The sequence below is a fragment of the Arvicanthis niloticus genome, chromosome 24 (assembly GCF_011762505.2).
Source record: "Arvicanthis niloticus isolate mArvNil1 chromosome 24, mArvNil1.pat.X, whole genome shotgun sequence".
NCBI classification, from domain to species: domain Eukaryota; kingdom Metazoa; phylum Chordata; class Mammalia; order Rodentia; family Muridae; genus Arvicanthis; species Arvicanthis niloticus.
Window position 1 is genome coordinate 10,160,692 of NC_133432.1, and position 13,332 is coordinate 10,174,023.

General features: G+C 45.9%; 1 long non-coding RNA gene across 1 annotated transcript; it reads right to left on the reverse strand.

Moving 5' to 3' along the window:
• Positions 1 to 227: 227 nt before the first annotated feature.
• On the reverse strand, positions 228 to 13,070 carry LOC143437672 (uncharacterized). The gene is made up of 6 exons (XR_013107022.1): positions 11,778 to 13,070; positions 11,278 to 11,340; positions 10,204 to 10,456; positions 5,528 to 5,723; positions 5,105 to 5,181; positions 228 to 1,647 (listed from the first exon to the last, which is right to left on the reverse strand). It is a non-coding gene; the product is annotated as an uncharacterized LOC143437672 (long non-coding RNA).
• Between the last annotated feature and the right edge of the window lie 262 nt (positions 13,071 to 13,332).

Genomic DNA, 13,332 nt, shown 5'->3' on the forward strand with positions numbered 1-13,332 from the left:
CAGTGTAGTTCCTGTGGGAGAGCCATCTTGCTGCAGCTTTCTCTTTCACTGTGTGTCCCTCCTGTACACATCACAGTCATGATGAAACACCTCCAAGGAATCCCTCACTAGACCAACACAACTTCCTGCTTCTGAGAAAGTGCATTAAACAAACCTCTCTTCTTTATAAAGTACCCTGCCTAGGGTGTTTTGTAACAGTAACAGAAAACTGTCTGATACAAACAACATCAAGAATGTTAAAGGCTACCTTTATTTTATAAAACACACAGTAACGGCGCTAATGCTGTTCAAAAAGAACAACAAGAAGAGCTGATGAGATCAACAGTGTATTAATTTAGACCTTCAGCAAACACTCATAACGGCTAACTGTCACCAAACACGGTGGTACTTGGTGATGAGAAGATAGACGAGCCTGGTGCAGCTTTCTGCTAACATCCTGCTTCATTTCACTTTCTGTCTTCCCACACTCTTCAGTGGCACTGGCTTCATGTTCTTGGAACACTGGTTTTTGTCCATGCCTCAACGCAACTACTTCCCACTCCCTTGAATTTCCTCTGGAACTCAGCTCAATAGGCTTCTGCTAGTAGACGTCTCTCTTCACCATTGTCCCCCTTAGAAATAACTGTCAACTTGGCACAGTCTAGGATGTAGGAGAGGAGAGCCTCAAGTGAGGAACTGCCTAGATCTAGTCGGTCTGTGGCAAGTCTCATGATTGTTACTGAGTAAAATTCAGCCCACAGTGGGAGGCGCCATTCCCCAGGCAGGTGGCCCTGGGCTGTTTAAGAAAGCTGGCTGAGCATGAGTCTGAAGGAGCCATGATCCAGCATCTTCCATGGCTCCTCCTGCACTTATTGGCTGTGAGTGAGTTCCCCATGTGGAGATGATGCTGAGTGGAATAGTGGGCAGGCCTGCCTTCTAGATCATTCAGTGATGAACCGCAACTTGCAAGTGTAAGCCAAATAGCTTCCCTCACCTGACACCATTGCCAAGATGTTTTTATCATAGCCATCAAAAGGAAACTAGGAATGACCTTACCTCTACCTCCATCTTCCTATCACGGCATTTCCACAGTATGTGTCCCTGTCTGATGTCATGCATGGTATAAGACCATTCACTAGTGCATGAACAGTGTTCCCCACTGCGGCAAGAGACCTTGTGCATCATACTTATTTGCTACCTTGAAGATCTAGAATGATCATGGCAGAAGATCTGGAAACCTTCTGAACAGTTGTGTGCATAGGTTTCCTGGGGAATTGTGAACAAGTCTGTTCATCCAAGATGTGATCCCAATGACTGATCAAAGTAATGATTCCACCTAGGTCTTGATTAGTAAGTCTGTCGGTTTACCGGGATGACTTACAGGAATATGTATGGAGGATTACTTAGAAGAACATGGGTCACCCAAAGGCAGCTGTGTTGCTGAAAAGCCCACTTCCGCATGGGTGACCATCCTGAGTGCCAGATCCCTGAATCTTCCTACACAACTTGTAGGCAGCTCCCTGGAAAAGCCTCTTTTTTCCCCAGCAAGTTCTTGTTTATCTTGTAACTTTCAGGAATTTGTTGGGCCTTGTGTGTTTCCTTTATGTCCCCAGTTTCAGGAGCCTCTGCCTTTCTCCAGGAGGGACTGTCTGAATTCTGTTCAAACAGCTGCAGGGCAAATAGAGACAAAGGAATGGCTCCCAGAGCAAATGAGATTAAGAGTCACATTTCCCCCCATGAAATGCATATGGCTAAATCTTTGATCGAGCTTTCAATTCTATCAACACCTCTGGATTAAACCTACTCCGAGTGTCTCTCAAACACACTGCAAACACATCCTCCGACATTCAGAGAAAGCATAGTATATAAAACGGGGGCTCTGGAGGCAAGAGTGCTGCTGCTGAGGTAGGGCTGTAATGCTGTAACCCTCTCTACTCCCCCTCCCCAGCCCCAATTCTGCCTCATTTTTGCTGCCCCTAGCATATCTCTCTCTCTCTCTCTCTCTCTCTCTCTCTCTCTCTCTCTCTCTCTCTCTCTCTCCCCCCCCCCCCCCCCCGAGCACATTTGGATGTTTTGGCTTGAGAGGCAGATGCTTTTAGTCCTGACAGATACATATAAAAGCCTGGTGAAAGGAGAACTTCGGGGTAAGCGTCTGATTAAAATGACGTATTTATGCTTCAGCTTAAGAAAAGTAGGTTTAAGACCTTTAACGCTGTGTGTGGGTGCTCTAGGTTAGCATACAGTACTGCAGATCCCTAGGGTTACTCCATGGAGAGAAGGATAGGCATAGTTCCTGCCCTCAAGTATTCTATCCAATAGGGATAAAGACAGAAATGGGACTCTGTCCTCATATGTGAGCAGATATGCACTGGAATGTCCCCCAAGGTAATGAGTGTGTCAGAAGTCTAGCATTCTGAAAAGAAGGATTTGGACAACTCCAATGGTTGGGAAATTTGAAGGGTCTCTGAAGAGTGCCTGTGTCTTGGGTTGCCCTGTATGTTTGGGTCATCCTTGATAGAGCATGGGGTCATATCCAGCAAGAGCCCTCAGCATCTGACTGGGCAGCTCCAGCAGAGGCTAATAATGCATGTTTGCATCCGTGTGTGGCTTTGTTACTGTCATAGGATAAGGAACCCATCAGAGTGGAAATGCCATCAAAAATACCAAACAGAAAAGCGCGATCAATGAGGAGGTCTTTTCTTGCCTTGCCCTTCCTGGGGACAAAATTAGCTGTCCCTTCCTGTTTGTTTTGAGAATATAAATATCTACACCATTTACCATTTTGACTATCGCTCCTGACAGCCATTCAGCATTTCCTGATCTACGCTGGGCACTTTGCAAAGTATTTACCATGTATCAGTGCATCTTTCTTCCCACCACTGTTGGACTGTGGGGACCCTGTCCCCACTGAAATGTCAGAGCATGGAGACTCAGAAAGCTGAAGACCTTGCCCAAGGCGCTGCGATCAGTAATTGGTATATGAGGATTTGAACACACGATTCTCATTGTTCCCGGGTCTGCAGTGTCACCTCCACACGTCCCTGTCCATAGAGTAAGGGTCTGCCACCCCAGCTCTTGAGTGACATCCCTGAATGTCGTGATCCTGACAAGATGTATGGTACCTATGAACGCTCACCCAAACCTGTGACGGCTCATGGGTTAAGCTCTCAGAGGCTGTGTTCAAAGGAAAGAGACTTGAATAGGGCAACACTAGACCTAGCCTCTATATCTGTCTCCCACAATCCAAAGCTCAGGAACCTCACAGAAGAGGGAGTGGAAGGAAAGAGAGAATCAGCATAGGAGGAGATCTGTGAAATGCTGGCTTTCAGAGATGGCACAGCTGTTTCAGGCATCAGCTGGCAACAGCTGGGGTCACCTGCACAAGGTCAAGCCACTCAAAATTCCAGCATGGATTGAGAAGAGTTCCCTGAGACACCACAGCTATTGGCAGTTATGAATGCTGACAGAATGAGGGTCACTCTCTTCAAGGAATACTGGTATGTTACTCATGGCCCAGAAGGCGGCCACATGCCCATGTACATATGGGTATCACTAACTGGACTCTGAGTTATTAAGAATAGTAAAAAAAAAAGATGACATGAAGCTGAAAGATGGAGGTGGAGGCAATGGGGGGATTTGGAGGTAAGGAATCATGGGCAGATGTGATCAATATATATTATATAAATGTATAAAACTTTCAAACATTAAAAACATTATTTAAAAGGAAAAGACCCTGAACCTTTATCTAGGATATGTATTGAACCTACCAGGTGGCTTTGATAGAACACCTTTTTCTCCTCACTGGATCTTGGCTATTCCCTCCATAAAATGGGACACTAGAGGAGACAGCTTAAAGCAATCGCTCCTCTGAGTCCAGTGATTGATGTGGAAACTGATACTTTATGTCTCAAAAAAGAAACCAAAACAAAACAAAACAAATAAAACACAGCAGTGTTCCCAAGGGGATAGAGGACAGGACAGGCATGGAGACTCCAATTTAAGTTGTTAGCACTATAGAAGTTGATCAGGAGGGTCAGGAGATCAAGGCCAGCCTGAGCAATAACAGTTAGCTTCTGTAGCCAGTTTGGCACATCTGGGGAGAGGGAACCTCTATTGAGGAGTTGCCTCCATCAGATTGGCCTGTGGGCCAGTCTGTGGGGCATTTTCTTGATTAGAAAAATAGGTGTGAGAGGTCTCTACTCATTGTGGGTGGTGCCATCCCTGGGCTGGCGGTCCTGGGTGTTATAAAGGAGGCTGGGCAAGCCATGGAAAGAAAGCCAGTGAGTTGTGCTCCTCCATAGCCTCTGCTGTAGTTTCTTCCTCCGGGTTCTTTCCTTAGGTTCCTATCTTGACTTCCCAGAGTGATGGACTACAATGTGTAAACTGACATCAACCCTCACCCATCCCCCATCCCTTAATTTCTTTTGGCCAGGGCTTTATCTCGGCCACAGAAAACAAACTAGAATACTGGTTATGTGATAGTTTGAGACCAGCAGCCTGGATTGCATAGTGAGACCCTGGCTGAAGGAGGAGGAGGAAGAAGAGGAGGAGGAGGAAGAGGAGGAGATAGAAGAAAAGGAGGAATGGGTGTGGGATGGGGGAACATGGAAAAGCAAAGGATGGATGAAGGCAGAAGAAGAGGAAGAGGAAAAGAGGAAGAAAGGAGTGGAGTCTGGGGACAGGGGGGAGGAAAAAGATAAAGCAGGGGTTGTATTTATGTGTTCCCGCTGTCCTGGGGACTTACACAGATACACAGTTGTGTTCAGTTAGAACCTACAGAATGGCCCAGTGGATACTAAGTAACAACCCTTGAAGCTGTTCTGAGAAGGAGCCATGACACCCTTACTGACCCAGAAGAGGCAGGAGACACTTGCTTGTGTGAGAAGATGGATGCACCAAGGAGCTCCCAGTTAGCATTTTAGCAAATGCTAAAACAAACAAACTAGAAGGCCAGACACAGGACAAATGGGCACTGCTGTTGGGAGTCCTTCCTGTGTATCTCACCACCCGACCATGAGGAAGGGAGGGGTGCTTGTCACGTTCCAGAGCCAACTCTCTCTTTGCCTGCAGAAAATAGACATCAGAAGCACTCAGATCCAGCTCTCAAGTCTTGCCAGAGACTCACCTGCTAAACGCAAAGAAAGAAGATGTTCAGGGAGCCAAGAGGCAGGATGTTCTGATAGCCGCTCATGGGAAAGACACCTGCAAGAATGCCCCTCGGTAAAATGATTTGTTTAGTTAGAAAAAAATTATCACATTTTCTTTGCCGCCGACCCACTAGGATTCTGGAGTTTGGAGAGCTGATTGGATGTCAAGTGTCTTGTGAGCTCTGTGAGTCCGAGTTCATGCATTAGCCTTTTTGGCTCTAAAGTCTTTAACACTGATGGTTAAAAAAATACACAGGAGATGTATGCCTGTACAACTTTTTCTCCCAGTCAACCCAGTCTCCCACTGGCTTCTTACCCCAGGACCATGAACACGATTTTGTAAGATTCCCCCCAGCAAGAAGCTAGAGGACCCCCTTTCCCACAGATGTTGTGAAATTCACCTGAAGGCTTGTTGACTGTATATGTCCTGGCACACTTTGAGCAAAGCCTCCCAGGGCCATCTCTCCACAGGACAACTGACAGCTCCAGTCATCTCCCAGGTCCGGCCCTGTAACATCTGATTCATTCAGATGCCATCAGCTCAAGATTTTTTCTTCTTCTTCTTTTTATAATTCAGACAGTCTGGATGGATGTTTCCTGACCCACGAGAGAGAGAGAGAGAGAGAGAGAGAGAGAGAGAGAGAGAGAGAGAGAGAGAGAGAGAGAGTGAGTTTCCTACAAAAAAAGAGTGTTTCTGACAAAGATAATGCAAAGCAGACGTCTGGGGCTGAGGACAAATTGTCTTCAAGCTCCTCACTGACAGTCAATGGAGGGTTAATTGCGAATTATTTTTGTCAGGTAATTGAAGGGAACCCCAGTAATTCATCCTACCTTGGAGATCAAATATGGGGCAAATAATTTTACATATATATATATATATATATATATATATATATATGCTTTCAATTCATCCAGGCATGGGCTCAAATTCCAGCTATGCAACTCTGGAGTTTAGGTTACCACATAGAGGCTACTTCACGTCTCTGAAACCTAAATCTGACATATGGAAAAGTTTGCAGGGCTGACAAAGCCCTGGAACTCATACAGGTAAAAGGATAGTTTACAAGCCCAAGCTGGGAAGGATGTTTCAATCCACAAGATGTTAACACTTACAGCATGAAAAAGACAGGGCATGGGGGGGGGGGGATGCATGCTTGAATAGATTTTGGATAAATGAAGCTAGATGAAATTAAGCGTGTTTGCTCACACTTTTTATTTTTAAATTTTCAGACATACGTGGAGCCTTTAATCAGAGGCTTCATGTTGTGGATCTCCACCAATCGGGCGTGTTATACAGTTGCCCCATGCTTCCGTGATCAGCAATTTACCAACTTGGCCATCTCCCAGCTCTGAAGGAGTGAGTGTCTTAATGCATTAGAAAGAAACCATTCCCCCAAAGAAAGCAACTTCTAGCAATTTCTCAGAAGACCTTACATTAGGCCCTGTCCATTTCCAAAAGTTCAAGGAGTAGACTGCAGAGAGAAATATGATAGACCCAGAGAGGAAGAACTATCAAGACTAGACGTTAGAACCCCCTGTGTGGTGAGGAAGTCAAGAGTGGAGGACGCCCCTCACCTACCAAGCACTGAGATTATATGGTCTTTAAGAACCACAGTTGTCAGCTGGGTGGTGGTGGCGCACGCCTTTAATCCCAGCACTTGGGAGGCAGAGGCAGGCAGCTTTCTGAGTTCAAGGCCAGCTTGGTCTACAGAGTGAGTGCCTGGATAGCCAGGGCTACACAGAGAAACCCTGTCTCGAAAAACAGAAAACAAAAAACAGAAAACAAACAAACAAAAAAAAAACCAAAAAACAAAAAAACAAAAAAAAACCCAAAAATCAAAACATCTGCAGTTGTCCCTAATGACAAGCCTTATTGTCAAAGCCTAAAGACAGAGAAGCAATTGAGGAATGCCTGACTCTGGGGTTTGTCTTGGGGCTTCCTTGCTTGGGTCCCTTAGGAAGGGACCTGTGACAACAAAGAGAACACCACAGTCGCATAACTGGATCACCACAGTCGCATAACTGGATTTTCAAAACCTTACCTGGCAGAAAAGGGAGGACAGCAAAAGGTAAGATCAGACCATAAGAATAATTCATGAAAGACCGGGGTGGCTTTAGGTGGGTGTGTTTGTGTGTGTGTGTGTGTGTGTGTGTGTGTGTGTGTGTGTATCTATGTGTCTCTGTGTATGTCTGTGTGTATGTCTGTATGTGTCTGTGTCTGTGTGTATATATGTGTGTCTGTGTATCTGTGCCCTTTTCTACAATACTTTTCTGTTTATTCTTGAGGAAATGACTTGTTTCCGAGGCTCTGTTTCCTCCTATTTAAAATGAGAATATTAATTTAAAGAATGGATAGGTTGGTTGGTCAGTTGGTTGGTTTGTTCATTTTGTTTTGTTTTATTATTTGATTTTTTTGAGAATCTCGATATGTAACCCGGGTTGGTTGTACATTTGAAGTCCTTTCGCTTTGACCTCCTCAGTGCTTGGATTACAGGTATGCACTACCACACCTGGGCAAAGAATTATTTTGAGGACCACGAAATAATAAAAACAATGTTCACCATGCTTCCCAGTGCAGAGTCAGGCTCAATAACATTCACTATTGCCTGTTTGTGGGTCCCATACGATGTAAGAACTGGATCATGGTAGGACTTCAGAATGCTAGATGCCCTCCCCAATATTTCTCCCTAGAGTCTCAACTCAAAAGTTAGTAATGTCTTCCAGGCTAAAAACCTAGCTCCTTCGGTCTTGTCAGAGCTAAGAGAAAGCTAAAAGTGAATGGTGGTTTACTGGGTGGAAGGGCTTGACATGCAAACCTGAGCACCCGAGTCCAGTGCAACCACATAAAAACCGGACATGACTCAGCAGCAGAGACAACCAACATGACCCAGTGTCAACAAGGCAGAAGGCAGGAACTCACCCTCAAAAGTTGTCCTTCCGATCTCCAAGTGTGCACTGTAGCACGTGCACGGTGTGTGACTGAGCTCACATACACACACAAATCAAATACATTAACAAATGTTTTAAAAAGACTGCACTTCCATTAATAAAATTTCTGTGGAAAGCTTGAATGCTCTTCTTAGGTATTTCCTTGGAAAGATGGGATCTCCCATTCTAATCTTCTATTTTCTGCTTCTGCAAATCTCAGATTCTGTCAAGACCATACAGCAGGGAGCTGGGAAGGGCCTCAGTGCCTCACCAGTGGGTGAAAGGCTCCATGTGAAAGTGGTGGGCAGTTGAAATGAAATTTTCTGGTTTCTTTGGAGACTCAATTGAGTCATGTGATGTTTTTCTGGAGAGTGTCTTATGAGAGGATGTTTTTGCGGAAGCAGACATGTGGGAGGATATTTTGCTGAAAACAGACAAGTGGTGTTTTTCTGGAAGCAGCCTGGAAAAAGAGCATGTGATGTTTTGCTAGAGCGGAGGCTTAAGAGAACACGTGGTGTTTGAAAGGGGTATAAATATAGCCCAAGGGCCAGCCAACAGAGCTGTATGGTATTGGTTTGCCTTGCCATTCTTTGCTGGTCATCGTTTGTCATGACTTCATAGATCATAGACAGAAATGCACCAAAGAACTACTGGTAATGTTCCGGCAGCTTTATGCTGCTTCTGCAGACTCAAACCACTTGACAGAGTCTCTCAGTTTCTTCTGGATCTGTAAGCAGCTGACCTGACAGACCTGACGGCTGGGAGGCACCGCAGGTCTGTCAGCTTGAAAAGCGGTGGCACCGCCACCACTTCAAAGCAGCTGCCCGTTTTTTCTCACAGCGCTGCTGCCGACTTAAAGCGGCTGCCCGTTTCTGCTCTCGGCGCCACGGACTAAAAGTGGCTGCGGCTGCCAGCCGAGAGAAGCAGCACCCCAGCCTCAAAAGCGGCTGACAGGCTGACATTCGCCCGTCAGCCGCTGAGGCAACGATCCAAGATGGCGGCTACTCAAGGCTTTCAGGTAGAACTATCAGTGCACTGCGCATGTGCAGTGCACTTAGGAATTTGACTCCAGCCCCTCCCAAACGGGGCATGCAAATGAGGTACAACTAGGGTACCACGAACCTGGCCAATCACCCCTCCCGGGTGGGGTATGCTAATGAGTATGCTAATGAGTCATTGCAAATTGACCAATCGGACACCTCCATGTGCTTTGCCACACCCAGGGCTGGGGGTATATAAGCAGCCCGTTCTGGGCATTCGAGGCAGTCTCTCCCAGAAAGCTAAAAGAGCGTTTCCAATAAAGGTTGTTGAGAAGGATCCGGTTTGTCGCGTCTTCCTTGCTGGACAAGCGGGGCGCAACATGGATCAAACTGCCCTTGCTGGTTCATGGATGGTGCTTGCTAGTGGATGGAGCTACCTCTGCTGAGTCGTGGGAACTGAACTGCTGATATCCTGACAATGCAGATCGGATTTACCCCAAAGAACTATTTCTAAACAGGTCCACATCCTCTTTTGCCCTGTTAACCTTTCCTTTCCACTAAGACTGGTGGGTGGTGGGCTAAAATGAAAGTTAAAGCATTTAAATAAACTTATTAAAGTAGTTTTTTAAAAATATAAGCCGGGTTAGGGATTTAGCTCAGTGGTAGAGTGCTTGACTAGCAAGCACAAGGCCCTGGGTTCAGTCCTCAGCTCTGGAAAAAAATATATAGAAGCCTACAGTAGGTTGCCACCTGTCACTTCTGTGATAGTCACATCATTTGCACAGTTCAGAGCAGAGAGACATGAATGCTTACACACTCACTTGCTTCCATTTTCTTATGCTCAGCAGTTCAGGACCTCATGCCTAGGGAATGGTGCCACCCACAGTGGGCTGGCCTCTCCCATATCAGTTAATTAAATCATGACAACTCCCTCAAAGATAGTCAGTAGACAACTGAGATTGTATTCCCAGGTGATTTTGAAATGTGTCAAGTTTCCAGTTCAAGCTGAACATCCCCGACTTCCAGTCCTCTCTACATGTACAGAGCAAAGTCACCATGCCTATGTCTTGAATCTAGCTTATGGTGGAATTTGGTTTGATATAATACTTTAGGTGGCCTGGAGGAACAATGATGTGGTTTGTGATTAAATGCAGCAAAGGCCTTCTCACCTGGGTGGGTGCTTGCTCCATGCTTGCCGACCTCAGCCATCTCTGTGACGTCAAGGGGACGGTGGTGGTCTGCTGACCAGTTGACACGGACTGCTCTCCATGTGGTGTGGGTTTGGTTGCGCTCTGCCCTGCCTGCGGCTGCTGCTGTTTATTGTGGTCCCCCTGCTGATTGTCAACCGACCTTAGACATTCAAGAATGTGGCCATGTCGCTTGGATCTGCTGTGGCCTCTTATAAACTGCTGTTTGTTGTGGCTGAAACACAGAATGGTTCATTTTTTTTTTCCATCCTGTGTTTTTCGGAGCAGCTGTTTGATGTCTGCAGGAGTGTGTTTCCTGGTGTGTGTGGAAACCATCATGGAAGAGTACGTCATTAAATGACTCCTCGCTGACTTCCTGAGACACTGGGCTCAGGCTTTGGACAACCCTGTTTGAAACTCTCTACCATAGCCACGTACATCAGGCCAATTAAATTAGAACTATTTAATCACAAGAAGGCCTAATTTTTTTTAGCCCTCCACTTGGCTGTATTATTCTTTATAAAACCAAGTGGGCAGTGTTCCAAAATCTTACACCAAGTCTCATTAATAGCATGTTGCAGAAGCTGAAGGTTTTCTGTGTATAAGAGTTTGTGGTTTTGTTTGTTTGTTTGTGCTTTGGTTCTTTTGTTGTTATTGTTTGTTTGTTTGTTTGTTTTTAAATCCATGAACTGAGAATTGGCTTCCTTAGGATGGGAATGGAGCTCACTGGTAGAGGAATTCACTAGCAGGTGTGAGACCCTGGGTTCTGGGCATAGGTCCTCAGACAAGCAAGCAAACAGACACCACTGGACTTGGAGTGTAGCTCAGTGGTTAGAGTGCTTGCCCTTAATGCACAAAGCCCTGGATTCCATCCTCACCACTGCATAGACCAGGTGTGTTAGTGAATGTCTGAAATAGTCTAGTGCTCCAAGAGGTGTAGATGTAAGAATCAGAAGTTCAAGGTCATCCTCAGATATAGGCTGAGTTTAAAGCCATTGTGGTCCATGTCAGGAAAGAAAAACCCATAGAAAACCCAAAGCCAATCAAAAAACCCACCAAGAATCAGATCCATTCACCAGGGACGGCTTACTGGTGAGATGAAGTAGGTCCCCCAAGCACCTGTGATCAACCGGACAAAGGAAGCAAAGGTGATTGACGTACAAACATGAAGGCATTGATATCCGGGGACCATAGTTACAGCGACGATTTCCTAGTAACCCTGGCAACCACTTAGCCCGGAGAACGGAGATCCCACTGTGAGCATCCCATGTTGATGCTTTAGGATCTGCAACTGATGGATGGCGTTTCACAGAAGAAGGGTCAGAGAAAGTAATTAATCAAAAGGCTGACCAGATGGTTTAGCAGGTAAAAGTAACTGTCACCAAAGCTAAGGACCTGGAACACACCGTGCAGAGACTTGATTCCTGTAGGCGGTCTTCTGACCTCTACATATACTTGAGGACACACGAGTACATGCACACATAACATGTGCACTAATAATAGTGAACAATTGTGCGATAGTAAAGTGACTGTTCAGGGACAGGAAGCTGCCCTACCGTCAGCTCTATTCGGACTTGGCACATGACGTGGAGATTATTGCAATGCAACCACAGCCTGAGTAGAATACTCCATCCACAGAAAGGCCAATGATGAGGACTCTGTAGGCGGGCATTCTGTGTTGTTTTGCAAAGACTTAAAGAAAACACGTCCTTGAACTAGGCTTTTTCATCCTTAAACAGAGCGGTGATTTCAACCCTGTTTTGTGGAGAGCGACAAGGTGGTGAACAAGAAGAATTCAGAGGCAGAGATAGAACCGTAAGTCCCACATGAGACTGAAATCGTGGGTTATTCCCACCCACCCCCCATGTGATTCAGTGCCTTCGATGTACATCTGGCTTGAATTCATTTTCAAAATGGCACCCAGGGTTGCTCAAGTCAGCACTTCCCATGTCAGGCCTCCGTGAATGAAGCTGGTGGTCCACGGTTATCTGCAATTAATCCTGTTAATCACGTATACCTTTCAAATTAAAACCTGCTGCTGCCAAGCGCTGGGAGCAGCGATGCCCCACCCACAGGCGCATGCGTGTTGACAGTCCCGAGAGAGTCTCCAAGCCAACGCTGTGGCAGGAGCTGCGCTTCTGGACGAGAATGATAGGGCAGATCCATCCAGAGTCTTCAGCAACATGGCTGCCTTCCAAGTCCTAGGAAATCCTGGCAAAGAGTTGTTATCTGTTTGGGTTCTGATGCTTCTTGCAAGTGCAGGACATCTGTGAAGCCTTTTTTGATTATGAATGCAGAGCCTCTTCAGTCTACGTGTGTGTGTGTGTGTGTGTGTGTGTGTGTGTGTGTGCTGTTGCATTCAGCAAAATCACCACAGTGCAAAGGTCTTCTGGGAGGACATGAAGGCCCAGGGCAGGAACGGAAATGAGGATAGAAGAGGAGGAGAGGGGAGCACGGAGGAGAAGAAGAGCAGGAAAGGGGAGGAAGAGAAGAAAGGTCGAAGAGAAAGAGGAAGGGAGAAGAGAAAGGAGGAGAAAAGGGAGGACGGAGGAGGGAGAAGGAAGGAGGGAATGAGCAAAGGGGAAGAGAGGAGGAAGAGGGAAGGGAGGAGGGAAGACGGAATGGGCGGAGGGAAGGAGAGGATGGAGGAGGAAAGGGGAGAAGAAAGAGGAGGGAGGAGGTGAGGGGAAGAGGGTTAGAGAGGAGAAAGGAGGGAGGAGGGAACGGGAGAGGGAGAAGACAGGGAAGGCAAGGAGGACCACATTCCACGGTGCTAGTGCAGAAGCGGGGTACAACGGAACAGTCTAGAGTCTAGATCCAGCTGTTTAACAGAAGTCAGGATGTGGAAAACTTACCCTCACACCTGTCCACTCCAGCAGTCCTCCCAATAGCCAGAGCAACATGGAAGCAATCTGCATTTACATTGACAGGTGAATAGATAAAGAGCATCTGGAATATATATATATATATATATATATATATATATATATATATATATATATATATATGTGTGTGTGTGTGTGTGTGTGTGTGTGTGTATACACATATATATATGTATGTATATAAATATTTATATATGTATATATATATATATATATATATATATATATA